The following is a 21,576-nucleotide window of genomic DNA, read 5'->3' on the forward strand; positions in this document are numbered from 1 at the left end:
CAGAACTTTTTGGTTTAAATGAAAAGCGCTATGTTTGGAGAAAGGAAAACACTGCATTCCAGCATAAGAACCTTATCCCATCTGTAAAACATGGTGGTGGTAGTATCATGGTTTGGGCCTGTTTTGCTGCATCTGGGCCAGGACAGCTTGCCTTCATTGATGGAACAATGAATTCTGAATTATATCAGAGAATTCTAAAGGAAAATGTCAGGACATCTGTCCATGAACTGAATCTCAAGAGAAGGTTTGTCATGCAGCAAGACAACGACCCTAAGCACACAAGTCGTTCTACCAAAGAATGGTTAAAGAAGAATAAAGTTCATGTTTTGGAATGGCCAAGTCAAAGTCCTGACCTTAATCCAATCAAAATGTTGTGGAAGGACCTGAAGCGAGCAGTTAATGTGAGGGAACCCACCAACATCCCAGATTCTGTACGGAGGAATGGGCTAAAATTCCTCCAAGCCGGTGTGCAGGAATGATCAAAAGTTACTGGAAACGTTTAGTTGCAGTTATTGCTGCAAAGGGGGGTCACACCAGATACTGAAAGCAAAGGTTCACATACTTTTGCCACTCATAAATATGTAATATTCGACCATTTTCCTCAATAAATAAATGACCAAGTATAATATTTTTGTCTCATTTGTTTAACTGGTTTCTCTTTATCTACTTTTAGGACTTGAGTGAAAATCTGATGATGTTTTAGGTCATATTTATGCAGAAATATACAAAAGGGTTCACAAACTTTCAAGCAAAACTGTAAATATATATAGATATGAGAACATTCTGAAACCCATCTAATACAATTCAGGATATGTGGGGCTGGATCCCATCCCAGCATGATTGGTTGCAAAGTAGCAACCGACACTGGAGAGTATGACAGTCCAGCACTGGGTCCACACACACAGGGGCATGCACCAGTTAATCTGCCCTTCATGTATTTTCAATGTGGAGGAAAATCAGAGCAACAGGAGGAAAACCTACACAGACACAAGGACAATGTGCAAATTCCATACCAATGACAATCGTTGTTGACATTTGAACCCAGGATGCTCGATTCTTGATGTGACACAGCTAAACCACTGCACCACCATCCATTACCACCAACACTACACAGATAAAGCATAATGGCAGTGGAGGCTGGTGGGGTCGCTAATTCCAGTCAGCAGTGTGTACTTTATAGTCCAGTGCCCTTGTAATTGTAATATTGACGATACTTCACTTTGTTTGCAATTATGAATTTGTTTAGGATCAAAGCCCAGCTGCTTTGAACAGAGAGCACTGCACTCAGAGCTGGTGTAGCTGTCTGTTGCCTAACTGAAGTAAAATAAAAATTCAAACATGAAAAGTTGACAATATTACCAAGTGGCAATCAAAGATAAAATAACCAAGAGCCTAGCCTCTACTTGAGGAGGAAGGCAATTAAGACCGTGATAAAAAATGGGCAAAAAAACATTTGACTAAGAAACAAAGAGAAGGAAACGTAGATGAGTTAACTGGGATATTTAGTCGGAACTAAAATTTATAGCTGCGTCTTTCACTTTAGATGGAGATTAAAATGTGAGCACTTAGTAAAGAGCTATTGCAACACTTTGTATATATACAGTAGCTCTCAGAGCACCAGGAAGAGACAGAAATATGAAAAAAGGCCACCCAACACAAACACATACAACATATAAAAAGGGTCTGATGACTATGAAGAGGAACAAAGAGAAAACAAATTCCCAACATGTCACAAATATCAGAAACATATAAGAGGGCTGATTGAAAAGTAATGAGACTGTCCCTGTTTCTCTGTCAGGGAGGCAGACATGGGAATGTTAGTGAACGACTTAAATCGATGTGTGTGAACCTGCAGTTGGACCACTGTATTCTTCTGCATTCTGCCACAGTGAGTGGAAGCACCTCATATATGTCATCATGGCGGATGAAGATGATGTTCCTATGAGAGTATGGCAGAGGATTAGGATTGAATTCTGCGTTAAGCTTTGGGAGAGCAGTAATGAAACTCATGGAATGTTATGGGAAGCACACAATGATGAAAAGATTAGCCATGCCTCTGTATTTCGGTGGTGGAGGCACTTTAAGGTTGGCAAAATGCAAGTGAATGATGAAGAGTATTTGGGGACGCCATCCACCATGGTTACGGATGTCAACATTGCCAAGGCTATCAAACTGTTGCAAGATGACAGAAAGCTCATTTTATGTGAACTTTTAATGTGAAGGATGCTACTTTGAAAAAGAAAAATGTTCCAAGCCTGAGGAGTCCTCCTATTTTGAACAAAAAAAAAGCAGCTTCATTACTTTTCAGTCAGCTCTTTTTTATGTGTGTATGTATACATATATATAGTAACCAGAAGGGGGCGCCAGAGACACCAAATCTCAGACTCAATAACACCCAGGCACATTTCCAACTCAAATAAAGGGTTTTATTGAGCCCCAACTCCTCCTCCACAGGAATAACAACAAAACAACACCAAGCACAATCCTCCTTCCTCCTCCTCAAGTCTGACTCCATTCATGTGAGGCAGTGGGCTCTCTTTTATGCTCAACCCGGGAATTGCTTCCAGTCTTTTGCCCCAGTCTTTCGAGTCCCAGCCCTCTGGAGCACATCCAGAGCAAACTCATGTTCCTCCTGGTCCTTCCTTTAGGGCCTCCTGGTTGTCATCCCAGCCAGGATGCCTGTCTTTCTTCCTGGACACTCACAAAATATAAACTGCTCAAAAAATTTAAAGGAACACTTCTTAATCAGAGTACAGCATCAAGTCAATGAAACGTCTGGGCTACTGAAGTTGCAGAGTCAGTGAAGTAGCAGAGGGGGTTGTTAATCAGTTTCAGCTGCATTAGTGTTAATGAAATTAAAAACAGGTGCACTAGAGGGGCAGCAATGAGACGACCCCCAAAACAGGAATGGTGTAACAGGTGGAGGCCACTGACATTTTTCCCTCCTCATCTGTTTTTTCGCTAGTTTTGAATTTGGCTACGGTCAGTGTCACTATTGGTGGCATGAGTTGATATTTGGACCCTACAGAAGTTGCACAGATAGTCCAAGTTCTCCAGGATGGCACATCAATACTTGCCATTGCCAGGTTTGCTGTGTCTCCCAGCACAGTCTCAAGGGCATGGAGGAAATTCCAGGAGAAAGGCAATTACTCTAGGATAGCTGGACAGGGCCATAGAAGGTTCTTAATTCATCAGCAGGACCGGTATCTGCTACTTTGGGCAAGGAGGAACAGGATGAGCACTACCAGAACCCTACAAGATGACTTCCAGCAGGCCACTTGTGTGGCTATCTCAGACCAAACAATCAGAAACAGACTTCATGAGGGTGGCCTGAGGGCCCGACGTCCTCTAGTGGTCCCTGTGCTCACTGCCCAACACCGTGGAGCTCAATTGGCATTTGCATTACAATACCAGAATTGGCAGGTCCACCACTGGTACCCTGTGCTTTTCACAGATGAGAGGAGGTTCACCCTGAGCACATGTGACAGACGTGAAAGGGTCTGGAGAAGCCATGGAGAACATTATGTTGCCTGTAACATCATTCGGTATGACCGGTTTGATGGTGGGTCAATGATGGTCTGGGATGGCATATCCATGGGGGGACGCATAGACCTCTACATACTAGACAACGGCACCTTGGCTGCCATTAGGTATCGGGATGAAATCCTTGGACTCATTGTCAGACCCTATGCTGGTGCAATGGGTTCTGGGTTCCTCCTGGTGCACGACAATACCCGGCCTCATGTGGCGAGAGTATGCAGGCAGTTCCTGGAGGATGAAGGAATTGATACCATTGACTGGCCCCCACACTCGCCTGACCTAAATCCAATAGAACACTTCTGGGACATTATGTTTAGGTCCATCTGACACTGCCAGGTTGCATATATATATATATATATATATATATATATATATATATATATATATATATATATATATATGGATCATTTCCTATATTTGTTCACAAGGTATACCAAAACGTCTGACCCTTGGGGTACCGTTAAGTTTTTTTTTTTCTTTTTTTACTACAGTTTAAATGACAGCACCACCTAGTGGCTCAAAGCAAGTGAAACTTGAGAACAGCTTCAAATCTCTTACCTGTGCAATGCCAGGAGCTGCTTCTAGCAATACATAAAGTGAGGCTGCAAAGGAAGTAGGCTAGGATATTTGAGGTACTGCAGCAGGCCAAGCTCTGGGCCACACTGTAAGGCATCAGCTAGGAGAAGCAGCCTAAATATTTATTTAACATTTAAATTATATAATATCATTTATAATGAGCACAATAATAAAGAATTTTACAAAATAGTAAACTGTTATGATTGGCACACTTTTTTATTTTTCTATGCAAATTTGATAAATATTTTTGCTTTTCTTTATATGACAGCTAGCCAGAGTATGTGGCGATCCTGGGAATACATAAATGGGGGAAATGGTCCTTTGGAAATTCAGCATGGCTAAACACAACCCAGAATGAGACAAAACAAGACACCCTTAGACTAAAGCTGTAATCCTGTGAGACAATATCAGATTAAATGAGAAGGAAATGCTTTACATACCTTCTGCTTTGGCCGCTCCAAAACCTTGTGTGTGCTGATGCCGATATCCTCATTCTAGTGAAGTTGTGCTGCAGGTGGGAATTATTGTTTTTTGAGTCACCCCTCTCCCATTATATCCCCTCTTTCTGATACTACATATAGCATGCTATTTAATTTGGACCAATGACAAGACACATGCAAAATTTTGTTCAGCCGTTTTTGTGTGATAGCGAACAAATAAATAGATAATCAAACAGACATCTAAACGTAAATGGCTTAAGATTTCATTTATACAGATAAAGGTTTTAGAGGTTGCAATTCTGTTGTTGCTTCCATTCTAGAATATTTATAATTATTTTGGATGTCATTTAGAATTCTGCTGTGCTGCCATTTTGTGGAAGTTTTGTGACGGTGCTCCTAGGTAAAGGGTTTGGGTTTCACTTCCGGGATCAAAGGTATAAAATTCTAACAAGACACTTCTTTCCAATTCGAATGTGTGGATGCATTAAAGAATTATCTGTATATTTTAGATTCAAGTTTCTTTTGTTTTTTGACTCTTTTTCTGATCTTGACTTTTTGTTTAACAGATGAGATTTGTTAAAAGATCAAATGCATTTTCTTGTTTGATTTTTGCTTGTTTCTACTCCTGGTCATTTCTATTACATTTTTTCGAAGGTTTACTCTCACAGTAAGTCATGAAAGTAACCAAACATTACAAAAGGGTTAAGTAAAAAAATTTGGAATCATGTATCTCATTGTCAAGTATGATAGACTTAATCCAATTCAGGGTCACAATCAGGAGTGAGGAGTCCTGGACCTTGTGCCAGCTTGTTACAGTCTCTTAGATACATGGGGCCAATTTAGAAGTGTCTTTGGGAATGTAGGTGGTGTTGTGTAAGGGTATCAAAATCATGGCGAGTAGGAGTGAAGCCTCCTAAAAGTCACACAAAGCAGGCCTAGGAGCTTCACCGGCCTGCCCAGATAAGGCTACACCTCAAGTAGCCACCCCTCAACTAAACAGCAGGTTTGGCCTAAAGGTCCCTAAAATGGAAAACTGGCTTTGACAATTCAAACTGCAATGAAAGTCCTAAAATATATGAAAATGTCAATCAAGGGAGAAGAAAGCCATATTTAGACAACCCATAGGAAGATTCTTTATAAATATAGAAATGTATTTAAAGTTCAAAAATATTGCAAAAGACAAAACAAGGGTTATAAAAGGGTACTCCTAAAACGCAATCCAAGGCTAGCAAATCCAAGTTCATAATTCAATCAGCAGAAACCAACTATAGCGCAAAAAAATCCAGAAAGCTCAAATGAAAAGCTTTACTTTAGAATATTCCAACACAAACTCAATGATCTGCTGCAGGGTCTTAATTTCTGACTGCATTATAAAGGCAGAGAGAGGACCCAGCAATAGCAATGTCATGGTGGCCCTGTCCCCCGAGGTTCCACCTACAACATACAAGGAAAGGTAGTGTTATATTTTAGCCAAGGTTCCTCCCCTGGCTGGGGTGCAAATGTCTTTTGTCTTGTGCTATTCAGAACTGATTTTTGTGCCACAGACCATTTTTGTTCAAACAAATCTTTTATTTATAAAGATTCTTTGTTGCCCTTTATGTTTCTAGCTGGGGTTTGATGGTAATCCTCACCAATTGGACATTATGGAGGTAAAAGCCTTTAGTATGTAAGCACTGGTAAAACATGCAAACTACATCCAGGAATCAACTGACTCATTTTTCAACTCTGCTTTATCGCTGTAAACAGCATCCCAGCCAAACTGTGTGAATGTTTAGCCATCTGAAGCAAACTGCACATAGTTTAATCTAAGAGGATTATTGTGTATTTAATAATCAGATTGAGTTCAGCACACAGAATGTAAGACATGATCATGCCTGTCTCACAGGAACTGGAGGGCTCTCTCTGCTTTCCCTCTGGTTTGCATCATTTGCTTTGTTTCAAAGCCCAGCCTGTGCCTTGCCAGGTAACAGTGGTCAAGTACGTCTGAAACTGGATACCCATGTTGGTTTTAGCACCTGGAAAATTCACCGTGTTACCAAGGAATCTTCTGTCACTCATTTACTTACACTCAAAGGTTTATTTTTTGCAAATCAGTTTGTTGGGCATGAAAATTGGACCTCATGTGAATATTTAGAGACAGATCTTTAATTTTATGTACAGTGCTTTCAGAAAGAACTCAGACCCCTTCCCTTTTGTTATGTTGCAGCCATGTGCTAAAATCATTTGATTTCCTTATTAAGCAACACTTCAGGCCTTTAATTAAAGTAAAAAAAACAAAATATCACATTGACGCAAGTATTCTGTCCCTTTACTCTGTGTTTAGTTGAAGCACCTTTGGCAGGTATAAGGCTTGGAGTCTTCTTGGGTCTGACATGATGAGCTTTGCACATCTAGATTAAGAGATTATCTGACCATTCTTCTTGGCAGGTCTGCTTATGCTCTCTCAAGTTGGATGGAGATCATCAGTGGACAGTGTGAACAGACAAACACAAGAACAATTGTGCAGTGTTGGGGATTCCACCCTGTATTATACAATAGCAAGTTTTCAGCAAAAGAATGAGTATCCACAATAGACTGAGTCAAGACTGACTGACTAACAGAAGGAATGCTTGGGTTTTATAGGTGGAGGACAGGAAGGGGTGGGATCTCAGGCAGAAATGGGGATTGTAGGTGGCATGATGAGTCAACAGAAGTGGGTGGAGTTTTCACTGCTTCTTCTTTCTGGTGGTCTGTGGAAGAGGGAAAAAGGTATTAGACGAATCATCAACCCCTGTCTCTGTACTTTATTCCCAGTTAAGCCATTAGACTGCCTACCATATTTCCAGCTCTCTCCTGAGATGTTCAAAGGTATGGGTTCAAGTCTGGGCTCTGGCTGGGCCACTTGAAAACACTGACTCTAAATCACTTATGCATTTTTATTAATTGGTGCTTAGAGGTCATTGTCCTATTGGAAGGTGAACTTTCTGCCCAATCGGAGGTCCAGAGTGCTCCAAAGCAGATTTTCATTAAGGATGCCCCAGTACTTATCTATGTTCAGCTTTCCCTCAACCCCATCTAGTCTTCCAGTTCATGCCACTGAAAAACAAGCCCACAGCAATTTGCTGCCACCACCACAATTCACCATTGGATTAGTACTGTGCAGGTGACAAACGGTGTCTGGTTTCCTTCAGAAGTGACGCTTAAAATTGAGCCCAATGAGTTCAATCTTAACTTAATCAGACCAGATAATCTTGTTTCTTATAGTCTGAGAGTACTTTAGTTTAGTTTGTACAAACTCCAAGAAGACTTTCATGTGCCTTCTGGCCATTCTGCCATAAGGCCCAGTTTAGCAGAGTGTTGCAGAGGACGGTTTTTCTTCTGTAAATTTCTTCCATCTCCTCACAGGTTCTCTGCAGTTCAGCCATAGTGACCATGGGATTCTTGGTCACCTCTCTTACCATGACCTTTCCCCTCCAGTTGCCCAGTTTGGCCAGACTCCTAGCTCTAGAAAGAGTCATGGTTGCTCCAGACTTCTTCCATTTAAGAATTATGGAGGACACTTTTCTTTGATATAATCCTGTCTGTAAGCTCTTTTGGCAATTCCATCAGCTTCATAGCTTGCTTTGAGCTCTGATGCACTTTCTCACCCGTGGGGACCTTGGATAAGTGTGTGCCTTTTCTAATTATGTCCATTAAACTGAGTTAACAGCAGGTGGACTCCAAACAAGGTGTAGAAACATCTCAGCAATGACCAGTAGAATGGGATACATCTGAGCCAAATATCAAGTATCATAGAAAAGGGTCTGAATACTTGTGTCAATGTGATACTTCTGTTTTTATTATTAATGAATTAATTTGCAAATATTCCTAAAATCCTATTTTAGCTCTGACATTCTTAAGTATTGAGTGGGGAAAAATGAATTCTAATAATGTTAGCATAAGGCTGCAACATAACAAATTTGGAAAAAAGTGAAGTGGTCTGGATACCTTCTGAAGGCACTATATGGTAAAACAAAATGTGAGAAAGGAGTTAGCAGGCTGCAGTTTCCATAGAATGATCTGTTTAATGTGGAGGAAAAAATGATGAACAAAGAACCAAAATTGAGCTTTATACTCTTGCTGTAATTGTTGCTCCTAAGGTTATGATGTTCTTGGCTCTTTCTTTGGTGGTCCTCCTTTTCTGAAGCTGGTCCCAAAATGAACACTGACTCCTGGTGATGGTGTTTATTATATTGCGAGCCAGGAGGAAGCGACAGATGTGACAACACTGGCCTTCAGGCATGTCCTCCTCCATTGTATTGATGAAACTGAGATAGCTGTTATAGACTGTGCATCAACCAGATCCTTTCCCATTGTTGATTCCTGACAGGAGCCTTACACTGGCATGTTTGACAAATTAAACTGTCCCACATGCTGAAACCTTGGAAATTCATCCATTAATAAAAGGAGAAAATATAAAGGGCAATTAAACTCCCAAGTTGCATTAGGTCTTCAAGTGAGAAGTCAAGTAAAATGACATCTTTTATTAACTAACTAAAAAGATTACAATATGCAAGCTTTTGAGACAACTCAGGCCCCTTCTTCTTATTGAGACAAAAATATACAATAATGTGCAAGTTCTGCTATTTCCAAATAATAAAATAAAAAAAGAGAAAAAACTAAATAACATCTTTACAAAATGAAGATGCACAAATAACACAAAGTTCCAAATCTCAGTTTTTCACAACAAAGCTTTTGAATCTAATACCTACAGTAGGTAACAGTGCAAACTACTTACAGTGACAAGACATACTGTACACTGACAGTATAATACTGCATATTCACTTTGTGGTGTAGTGGGTCCGCGGCTTCAAAAAAAAAAAAAAAAGAGGCCAGTTTCAAATCCATAAAGCTGTGTCACTCTCCATGGGCACAATTGCACGACCGCGGGGAGTTAATGAGGTAGTTGGAGCGAGTCGTATCTGCACGTGCGGGTCCAATTGTTCTCAATTGCTCTCTCTTCCTGCGGCGTGTGATTAAGGCCCACGGAGACAGGAGTGTATATATACGGGTCAGCACAAAAAAAGAAGGGGGAAATCAAAGAAAAGGAGAAAAGAAAAGAGATTAAAAGACATAAAAGGCAGGCTTGGGAATGATGATCTGACAACCTGGAGGGAGGAAGCAGTGCAAGCTAGGGCCCCATGAAAGAGCGTTAGCTGTGGTGCTCTAGGGGCCCCACTGAACATTCGGGTGGAGTGTGGCGAGCAAGGCAGGTGCTCTCCCTAGGCTTCCAACATGTGACAACGTGAGAGCGAAGAAAGAAGGGAGGAGAGCCGACCCTGGACAGTCTGGCTGTGATGCCTGGAGGCTGTCAAGATGGAGGTCGGCCGAAATGAGCTCATGCCTGCTGAGTCTCTGCCAGCTACGCGAGCAATGGGTGAGCCAGGAGAATGAGGAGGTGGGCTGAGATCAGGAGGATCTTTTTTTATTTTTTTATTGATTTTTTTTATCCTTACTTTTCACAATGATTTTTATGGATTTATATATGTACTGTTTTTAGAACACTGTACCATTGGCACTTTTGATTTTACTTTTGTTTTGACTGTTTTTTAATAAAAGCACTTGAGAACTTTTTCCACCATCCTCTGGCCTCATCAATAAATTATCCTCATATGTCAGCTTATCTCGGTCATACCTATCGATGGTGTGGGTTCAGCAGACTCCCATGTGGGAAGAGGGAGTCTGTAGGGGACTGGCATCGTCACACATTTGCCCTCCAAATAGCACAGCTGATAGAAAATAATATTAGAACAAGGCAGCTTTTGCACGTACAAGAAGTCTCACTTTACCATGACTGTCTGTGCATGTTTGGTTAAAACGTGCTTGTTCTTCACTCAGTGAAGTGATGGTTAAGCTTCAGCAGGAGCTGGCTCTCAAGGGTCTTGCAGTGAAGCTGTGTCTGTTTAGCAGTGAACAGGAGCCCCACATGACTAAAAAGTCTCTCACAGGCTGCAGACGCAGGAAGTTTGTGTGTGGTCATGTGACTGCATGGCTATGTCTGATTGGTGAAACGGAGTCATGTGATTATTCTAATTGGTGAAACGTAGTCATATGTTTATTGTTGCTACGTCTGATTGGTGGAACAGTCATGCAGTAGATCCACTGGTGATTTCACTCTGGCAAAAATATAGTACAATGTGTAAATGGAAAAAAGTAACGAGTTGAGTGTTGCCCAATGTAGCGGAGTAAGAGTAGCGTTTCTTCTTCGCAAATGTACTCAAGTAAAAGAAAAAAGTATGGTGCAATAAAACTACTCTTAGAAGTACAATTTTTAAAAAAAGTTATTGAAGTAAATGTAATGGAGTAAATGTAACTCGTTACTACCCACCTCTGGGCACCAACCCTTGACAAGGAACACCAGATACATCCACATGTGGCTATTTAAGAAAGTGGGTCTCTGATGGGTGCACAATGGGTGCCCTGAAGATTTCGCTGGGGAAGAACACCTGCATCAAAACACAGTGTGGGTTGTGCCATCCTTCACATCTTCTCCAACTCTGTGATTTTCTATGCTGTGATGTGCTGGGCTGGTAACGTCATTTCAAGAGGGGCCTACCGAATCAACAAGGTAACTAATTGGGCAGGCTCAGCTATGGGACACACTTTGGACTCCCAGTACATAGCAGAGGAGGAGGGAAGAATTAAAACAAAACTGGATGCCATTATGAACAATACTGCACATCCTCTTTCTGACACACTAACAATGAGTACTTTCAGCCATTGAATCATTCAGCAGAAATGTGTTAAGAAACAGTTTGCATAACACCTCACTGGGACTGCTATTTTTATCTTTAGCTAAGTCTGAAGTTTTCTTCCATCTATCTATCTATCTATCTATCTATCTATCTATCTATCTATCTATCTATCTATCTATCTATCTATCTATCTATCTATTTGCATTCCATGATGCACTGTTCCTTTATTGTCTATCTTCTAGTATGACAATATTCCTGTATAGAAAGCACACACACGGTCATTGAAATGTTAAGCAGATATCCAGCTCTTCATTTACTGAAGCTATTTATCTAATTCAGTGTCTACAGGGGGCTGGAGCAAACGTCAGGAAGAAGCTGTGGACAGGGAGGCATTCCATCACAGGACACACACACTCAACATCCACACACAAGCACTCACACAGGGCCATTTCAGAGTCACCAATTAACTTACCTTGCATGTGTTTAGAGGAGCAACTGCAGGATCTTGAGAAAAAACACACCTGCCAAGGACCAGCCACTGAGCTGCTCTTAATCAATTAAACGAGAATTATATCAAAGATTGATGAAGATGGAGTGGTCAATACTGCTACCTGCCAGTTTGATTGTTGTTGGTGTAGAATTTGCACCTTCTCCCCATGTCTTCATATGATTTTAAGCCACATCATTAAGGAAATGTGTGTGTTGGGGTATTAGGTGTCTCTTAGCTGGATGAGTGGGCTCTGCAATGGGCTGGTGTCCAATCTAGGGATGTTTTTGCTTGTGCCAGATGCTGCCATGATAGGCTTTGAATCCTTATGACGCTGAACTTGATTAAAAGGGTTTGAGAATAAGATGCTGTTTAATATAAATTCAATTCAGATTTAAATAGCATGTTAATCTATTCCTCACACAAATTAAGTAAGATTAAATAAGAGTATGAATTTATGACTGTGACTTTCAGATGGCAGTTAATTTTTTTATAACTTTTTTAATATACAATACTAAATGAAAGTGTTACTAGTAAATTAAAAGTGCAGCTTTTGGAAATTTTAAAATGTCTCATTATCTGAAGAATAGAGAGAGAGCGAGAGAGAGCGAGAGAGAGAGAGAGAGAGTGGTTGGGAGTATGAGCCAATTACAACACATTGTGAACAACAGCTGAACAAAAATCAATATTGCCACCCAGAGGCTCTTGAGGAAACTGCAGTTGCCAGGATTTCTTTTTATTATTTTAATCTTAGTAGACAGTGACAGGGCTGGGTGGGATTCCCTAGATGTGTGGAGATGGCATATTCTCCACACGATTGTCAGCCTTTAGCTATTAATATAGAATTAGACTCTGTTAATCCATATGGTGATTTGGCAAAGTGGTCAACCCAGTACATGGGAGTGAGACAAGACACTCCTTCTTTTTCTTCTTTTGGCTGCTCCATTAGGTACATTTAAAGGAATTGTTGCTGGTTCTATAGATACAGGCTCAGTCTCTGCTGTGCCATTTGAGAAGCATGTAGGTTTCCTTTGAGGACTACAGTTTCCTCCCACATCCTAAAGACATGTGTGTTAGAAGAATGAAAGACCATGCTGTGTTTGACGATGGTCTATCAACAGGTGCTTCTTGACTTGCACCTAGTGATGCTGGGATTGATGATGGCCTATCAACTGGTGCTTCTTGACTTGCACCTAGTGATGCTGGGATTGATGATGGCCTATCAACAGGTGCTTCTTGACTTTCACCTAGTGATGCTGAGATAGATGATGGTCTATCAACTGGTGCTTCTTGACTTGCACCTAGTGATGCTGGGATTAATGATGGTCTATCAACAGGTGCCTCTTGACTTGCACCTAGTGATGCTGGGATAGGCCCAAGACCTCCAAAAACTTGTTGTGGAACACAAGGGTTCAAACACTGGATGGGTGGATGGATAACAGCCATTGTATATGACTGCAGAGCAGGGTTACCCAACTCAGATCCTGGAGGGCTGCAGTGGCTATAGGTTTTCATTCAAGCCATTTTCTTAATTAGTGACCAGTCTTCATTGATAATTAACTACATTTAATTGATTTGCTGTTTAGGACTCAGACCCTTTAAATCATGGCTGATCTGTATCAGTCCTGGAGGGCCGCAGTGGCTGAAGGTTTTTATTCTACCCATTTGCCTTATGAGAATTCATTTATTGTTGATGGGACACTTACTGCTCAAGTGACATTTTTCTTCTTTATTTTACTTGTCTCATTTGTTAAGATTTTTGAACCTTTAATTGCTTATTTTACACTTAGACAGCTGCATTCTCTGTTTGTATGTGTTCCTTATTAGCAATAAGATGCAAATGGCAAAGGAACCAGCAGTTCTCCGTCTAACTTGTTACCATTTACACTCGCGTGCTTTCACGGTGCACTATTTGGTTTAATAAAGTGCTCGGAAGGAAACTGAAGAGAAAGTGAGGAACTGAAAATGACTTGTCCGTTTGAGGCTTCAAATCACTTAGAAAGGAAAAAATAAATCTACAATGTAAGAATGAGCTGACATTGCAGAATTAAAATACTAACAAGTCATGAAATTAAATAAGATCTCTTATTGGCAAGGATTGTTCTCTAATGAAACAACTGAGTTGGAACAAAAACCTAAGGCCATTGCAGCCCTCCAGGACTGACACTGATCACCCAAAACAAAGAAGTGCGACATTTGATCCAGGAACTGACAACTGCATCCATCCATCCATCCATCCTCTTCCGCTTATCCGAGATCGGGTCGCGGGGGCAGCAGCTTGAGCAGAGATGACCAGACTTCCCTCTCCCCAGCCACTCCTTCTAGCTCTTCAGGGGGAATCCCGAGGCGTTCCCAGGCCAGCTGAGAGACATAGTCCCTCCAGCATGTCCTGGGTCTTCCCCGGGGCCTCCCCCAGTTAAACGTGCCCGGAACACCTCACCAGGGAGGCGTCCAGGAGGCATCCTGATCATCCAGTAGCTCTACTCTGAGCTCCTCCCGGATGACTGAGCTTCTCACCCTATCTTTAAGGGAAAGCCCAGACACCCTGCGGAGGAAAACTCATTTCAGCCACTTGTACTCGCGATCTCCTTCTTTCGGTCACTACCCATAGCTCATTACCATAGGTGAAGGTAGGAACGTAGATCGACTGGTAAATTGAGGGCTTTGCCTTACGGCTCAGCTCCTTTTTCACCACGACAGACCGATGCAGAACCCGCATCACTGCGGATGCCGCACCAATCCGCCTGTCAATCTCATGCTCCATTCTTCCCTCACTCGTGAACAAGATACCGAGATACTTGAACTCCTCCACTTGGGGCAGGATCTCGCTCTCAACCCTAAGAGGGTACTCCACCCTTTTCCGGCTGAGGACCATGGTCTTGGATTTGGAGGTGTTGATTCCCATCCCAGCCGCTTCACACTCAGCTGCGAATCGATCCAGAGAGAGCTGAGGATCATGGACTGATGAAGCAAACAGGACAACTTCATCTGCAAAAGCAGTGACCCAATCTTGAGTCCACCAAACTGGACCCCCTCAACGCCCTGGCTGTGCCTAGAAATTCTGCCCATAAAAGTTATGAACAGAATCGATGACAAAGGGCAGCCCTGGTGGAGTCCGACTGTCACTGGAAACGGGTTTGACTTACTGCCGGCAATGCGGACCAAGCACTGACACCGATCGTACAGGGACCGAACAGCTCTTATCAGGGGGTCCGGTAATCCATACTCCCGGAGCACCCCCCACAGGATTCCCCGAGGGACACGGTCAAACACCTTTTCCAAGTCCAGAAAACACATGTGGACTGGTTGGGCAAACTCCCATGCACCCTCCAGGATTCTGCTAAGGGTGTAGAGCTGGTCCACTGTTCCACGACCAGGACAAAAACCCCACTGTTCCTTCTAAATCCTAGGTTCGACTATCTGACGGACCCTCCTCTCCAGGACCCCCGAATAGACTTTTCCAGGGAGGCTGAGGAGTGTGATCCCTCTGTAAAAGAGGGGGACCACCACTCCGGTCTGCCAATCCAGAGGCTCTGTCCCCGATGTCCATGCGATGTTGCAGAGATGTGTCAACCAAGACAGTCCTACAACATCCAGAGCCTTAAGGAACTCCGGGCGTATCTCATCCACCCCTGGGGCCCTGCCACCAAGGAGTTTTTTGACCACCTCGGTGACCTCAGTCCCAGAGATGGGGGAGCCCACCTCCGAGTCCCCAGGCTTTGCTTCCTCATTGGAAGGCATGTAAGTGGGATTGAGGAGGTCTTCGAAGTACTCCCCCCACTGACTCACAATGTCCCAAGTCGAGGTCACCAGTGCACCATCCCCACCATATACAGTGTTGACACTGCACTGCTTCCCCCTCCTGAGATGCCGGACGGTGGACCAGAATCTCCTCGAAGCCACCCGAAAGTCGTTCTCCATGGCCTCCCCAAATTCCTCCCATGCCCAAGTTTTTGCCTCAGCAACCACCGAAGCCACATTCCGCTTGGCCTGCCGGTACCTATCAGCTGCCTCCAGAGTCCCACAGGACAAAAGGGTCCTGTAGGACTCCTTCTTCAGCTTGACAGCATCCCTCACCGCCGGTGTCCACCAACGGGTTTGGGGATTGCCGCCGCGACAGGCACCGATCACCTTATGGCCACAGCTCCAGTCAGCTGCCTCAACAATAGAGGCACGGAACATGGCCCATTCGGACTCAATGTCCCCCACCTCTCGGGACGTGGTCGAAGTTCTGCCGGAGCTGGGAGTTGAAGCTACTTCTGACAGGGGACTCTGCCAGACGTTCCCAGCAGACCCTCACAACACGTTTGGGCCTACCAGGCCTGACTGGCATCCTCCTCCACCATCGAAGCCTACTCACCACCAGGTGGTGATCAGTTGACAGCTCTGCCCGAGTGTCCAAGACATGTTGTCGCAAGTCCGACAACACGACCACAAAGTCAATCAACAAACTGAGGCCTAGGGTGTCCTGGTGCACATATGAACACCCCTATGCTTGAACATGGAGTTCGTTATGGACAATCCGTGACGAGCACAGAAGTCCAATAACAAAACACCACTTGGATTCAGATCGGGTGGGCCATTCCTCCCAATCACACCCTTCCAGGTCTCACTGTCATTGCCCACGTGAGCATTGAAGTCTCCCAGCAGAAAGAGGGTGCCCCCAGAAGGTATGCCCTCTAGCACCCCCTTCAGGGACTCTAAAAAGGGTGGGTACTCCAAACTGCTGTTCGGGGCATATGCACAAACAACAGTTAGGAGTCCCGTCCCTCCACCTGAAGGCAGAGGGAGGCTACCCTCTCGTCCACCGGGGTAAGCCCCAATGAACAGGCTCCAAGTCGGTGGGCAATAAGTATGCCCACACGCGCTCGGCGCCTCTCACTTGGGGCAACTCAAAAGTGGTAGAGAGTCCAGCCCTTCTCAAGGAGATTGGTTCCAGAGTCCAAGCTGTGCGTCAAGGTGAGCCCAATTATATCTAGCCAGAACCTTTCGACCTCGTGCACTAGCTCAGGCTCCTTCCCCTTCAGAGAGGTGACATTCCACGTCCCAAGAGCCACCACCCAACTCACACTGCACCCGACCTCCTTGGCCCCTTCCATAGGTGAGTAGGAATTGACAGCTGCAGGTGCAGATCAGGGGTCCTCAATCCCAGTCCTGGAGGGCTACAGGTTTTCCTCCCAACTAATTTCCTAATTAGCTGATAATAAAGCTTGGTATTTAACTATTGGGTTGTTAGTGCTTTCATTCATCCAAGAGAAATTTTAATTACCTTCTTTAATTTCCTTCTTTGAGGACATTATCCCAGTGTTTTGTGGACCACAACAGATTTAATTTCTCTCTCATTTCTTTCTAAACATTTTTTAAACTCTGATACTTCATGGTGCATATGCACAGGTTTAAAAGTAAGCACATTAGCTGGAGAGCTGCTGGTTTAGTGGTTATCTGCACTTCATTATCAATTAATGTCTGGCTGAGAAAACAAAAATTAAAACCTAAATTCAGCTGCTGAAAACTAAAATTTAAGAACTCTGGACTACAACAGGCAAGATCACTAAAATTAAGCCCAAAAAACGTATTGCTTTAGTCGTAATTAAAAGGGTTCTGATTAGGAAATTGGTTGAAGTGAAAACCTGCAGCCACTGCGGACCTCCAGGACTGTAACCGAGGACCTCTGATCGACAACGTAACTAAATTGTGTCTTTGAGGAATGAGAAAGCTAACAAGGCATACAGTTAAATACCAAATTTCATTATAGTATAGTCTCTGCAGCCCTCCAGGACTGTGACTGAGGACCCCTGATGTAGATTAGCACCAATACGGCGAAAAATTAAATCTCAGCAAGTGAAAAGTACTTATATCATGACATGATTATTGACTTGTCAAACATGTATATTTATGATTATTTGGCTTACTTTAAGAAATCTTGTCAAGTACATTTTGTTTACCCCATTGACAGATTTTTTTTGCTAAATAAAGGCAAAAGAGTTTTTTTTGTATAGTTTTTGTATGTGCATTTATTGCAGTGAAAGTCTGGAGACACGGCTGCTCAGAGGCGAAGGATGAAACGTTTGTGTTCTTTCAGAGTTCAGAGTTTCAGAGAACAATGCAGACTACACACAAAACGATCTCTTCTTTAAACTAACCATCGTTTTTTTCTTTTTAAAGTAACATTTATGTACTGTATATATATATACATAATACATAAAATGCAATGATTTATTTATTCCCAAAAATAGTTCTTAAAACAAGAGACCTAAAAGCCCAGGGCCTGTTTTATAGTCCTGGCACTTCTAAAGACAAGCAGAGCTCAGAGGTTTTTAATTTCTAAGGACACAGGGCCATCTTATTAACGTCATAGGCCCCCAGGCAAACTGGTGCAGTGGGGCCCCTGTTTTGATAGCAAAACAGAAATATTGTGGGCCCCTACGCTCCCCAGTGCCCACTGTGCCCATACAGTAAGACGGCGCTGTGACAGGAAGTAACCCCTGTTTTGTTTGTCATTTGGGTGGTTGTAATTATTTTCATTTTTTGGTGTATTTTTATTTTTAGTAACACACAGTTTTTCAAGTTTGGGCTACTTGCCCTTCTTCTAGGTGTTAAGATTTATCTTGAGGGCACCATTTTTCTGTCAGAAGATGTACACGGTGGTTCTTTTTCTTATATCCTGTAGCATGAATACTAACTAATAAGCATGTAGAAATAACATCTTTCAATGCTCAAAGCGCAAAAAGAGCTCAGCAGTTAACTGGAAATTTTTGTTTGAAACATTTACTCTCCTCCATGACTGTCACAACATAGTATTCCTGTTTTAATACAATCTACAGTATATATAGGGCGGCACGGTGGCGCGGTGGGTAGCGCTGATGCCTCGCAGTTAGGAGACCCGGGTTCGCTTACTGGGTCCTCCCTGCGTGGAGTTTGCATGTTCTCCACGTGTCTATGTGGGTTTCCTCCCACAGTCCAAACACATGCAGGTTAAGTGGATTGGCAATTCTAAATTGACCCTAGTGTGTGCTTGGTTTGTGTGTGTCCTGCGGTGGGTTGGCACCCTGCCCGGGATTGGTTCCTGCCTTGTGCCCTGTGTTGGTTGGGATTGGCTCCAGTAAACCCCTGTGACCCTGTAGTTAGGATTCAGTGGGTTGGAAAATGGATGGATATATATATATATATATATATATCGCTTTGCTTGCCAACCCCCCAGCCAGCCTCTTTGCGGTTCTGCCGCTCACGTATGGTGATGTGGGTGTACAATTTAAACAGATTTTCATGGGAATACATATACATATGCATCAATGCGAAGTATTATTGCCTGTGATTGAATTTTGTTTCTTTCTCTCTATTAAATAAAACAACTTTTTCAAATGTTTGGCTCTAAGATTAATCAATTGTCTTTGAAAAAGCTATTCTAATGGGAAACTGTTAACGTTATAATACAAATGGCATATCAAGATCTCCTTTGGTGTCTAATGTTATCCGCGGAAGATTTACTACATTACTTTTCTTGGATACATCCTTCTTTCTACATTCTTCAGGATGTTGTTGTTTTCATCTTCCACACAATCACCACCAACTGTTTCAGTTTAGTCTATTGATCCACATTTAACCAATTTGCTGTGTAACTGATCAACATTTTTGCTGTTAATTTGTTTGACTTCCTCATTTCTCGGTGCTAGTGTTGCCCGTGTACTTATTTTTTCTGTTGATAACCCTTCATAATGAAATTCTTGAATAAGATTTGGACATAATAAGTCTTCTTTTATTGGGAACTTAAAGTGAGGAAAACGTTAAAATGTATAAGAGCTGAGAGCACAGGAAGTGTGTCTGACAAAAGCAATTACATGAATGAGGGCCTGGTTGAAAATGTTTGAGAGGAGGACGGGACTTGAAACAATCTCAAGGCAAAAGTCTCATCTTGCAGGACTTGAAAAAAAATCTCTCTTTCAAAAAGTCTTGTCTCGTCAAAGGATTTTTTTATATAATATATATATATATATATATATATATATAGAGAGAGAGAGAGAGAGAGAGAGAGAGAGAGAGAGGTGCCTCATACTTTGAACTTCATTCATTTCAGGAGGCCGTTTGAACTCTGAATTGTTTGAGGTCTAAATAAATTTTCCCCGTTACAAATAATGGAAATTGCATGAATCCATTTCCAGAGGCTAAGCAATATCCATTTGAATAAACTTAAACAGCAAATACACATAGTTTAAGGTAAGAATAACACACTTAAATTACCTGAATAATACACTAAAAGATGAAAGCAATAAAATACATAAATACTGCCTAATAAAATGAAAATTGCATTTACTGTACCTTAGTGAGGAGTGGTGATGTCCTGTGTGGCTGGTGGAGAGCAAGAGAAAGGTAACTGTTTGGAGGGGGGGTCACCTTCCATGAACACACCAAATAACTGTACTTCGTGGTAAGTTCCTTTTCCCCTCAATCGTCAATAATATAACCTTCCTCTTTGGCTTCGCTGCTTCCACACTCTTCATGGATGCATGGATGCCATGGTTAATAGATATATACTGTATATATATATACTATTTCACAGTTCAAACGTAGAAGTATTGTTCAAACTCCAGACCAAATTCGTCTTGAATTTAACATTTGAACTCTGGAACATTAGAAGTTAGAATCATTCGAAGTACAAGGCACCACTGTATATGTGTGTGTCTGTGTTTGTATGTATACACACTGTAAAATCAGAAAGTATTCAGACCCCTGCACTTCCTGCACACATTATTCTGTTTAAATGGATAAATTTGCTATTTTTTCCTATCACTCTACACTCAATTTCCCATAATGACGAAGTGAAAACATGTTTTCAGAAACGTTTTCAGGTTTATTAATAATAATCAAAAACTGAAATCTCTCATTCATTTATATTTTCAGACCCTTTGTGGTGGCAATTCAATTTCTGGTCTCGTTCATCCTCTTGGCTATAACTTTCTTGGAGATGTTTCTAGAACTCGATTGGAGTCTACTTGTGGCAACTTGAATTGATTGGACATCATTAAGAAAGGCACACACCTGTATATCAAAGGTCAGCAATTCACTGGGCAAGTTGAGACAAAAACCAAGTCATGAAGTCCATGGAACTCTCTGTAGACCTGCAAGATCAAATTATGGTGAGGCATAGAGGGCAAGAGGCAAAAGAATTTGTTAAGCTTTTGGAAACAATAGACCTGATCCAAACCTAAAAAACAGCCCTGGACCATTATCCCTCCTCCACCAGTCCTTGCAGAAGACACTTTGCAGTCCAGCAGGCAGTGTTCTCCTGGCACCTGGCAAACCCAGATTCATCCATGAGACTACCAGATACTGACGCAGGACTCATCACCCCAGAGGACATGTTTCCACTGCTCTAGAGTCCAATGTCGAGGCCTGGAATTGCACATAGTGACTTTATGCTCAGCCATGGAAACCCATTTCATGAAGCTTGTGACGCACAGTTCTTATGCTGATGTTGTTTCCAAAATCAGTCTGGAATTCTGTCATGAGTGATGTCACAACAGATAAGCAATTTTTATGTGCTGCAGGACACAGTGCCACTGCCCTTCTGAGTGGTCTACCGCGTCACAACAGATAGGCAATTTTTATGTGCTGCAGGACACAGCGCCACTGCCCTTGTGAGTGGTCTACCGCTTTGTGGTTGTGCTGATTCAACTCCTCAACACTCCCACTTTCAATAACAGCACACAGTTGACCAGGGCAGATCTAGCAGAACAGAAACTTCACATACTTCCTTGTGGCAATGCTGGCATCCTCTGACAGTGCCTAATGGAAAGTTAAGAGCTCTTCATTACAACCCATT

This window comes from Polypterus senegalus, chromosome 1 (genome assembly GCF_016835505.1).
Source record: "Polypterus senegalus isolate Bchr_013 chromosome 1, ASM1683550v1, whole genome shotgun sequence".
Taxonomy (NCBI): Eukaryota; Metazoa; Chordata; class Cladistia; order Polypteriformes; family Polypteridae; genus Polypterus; species Polypterus senegalus.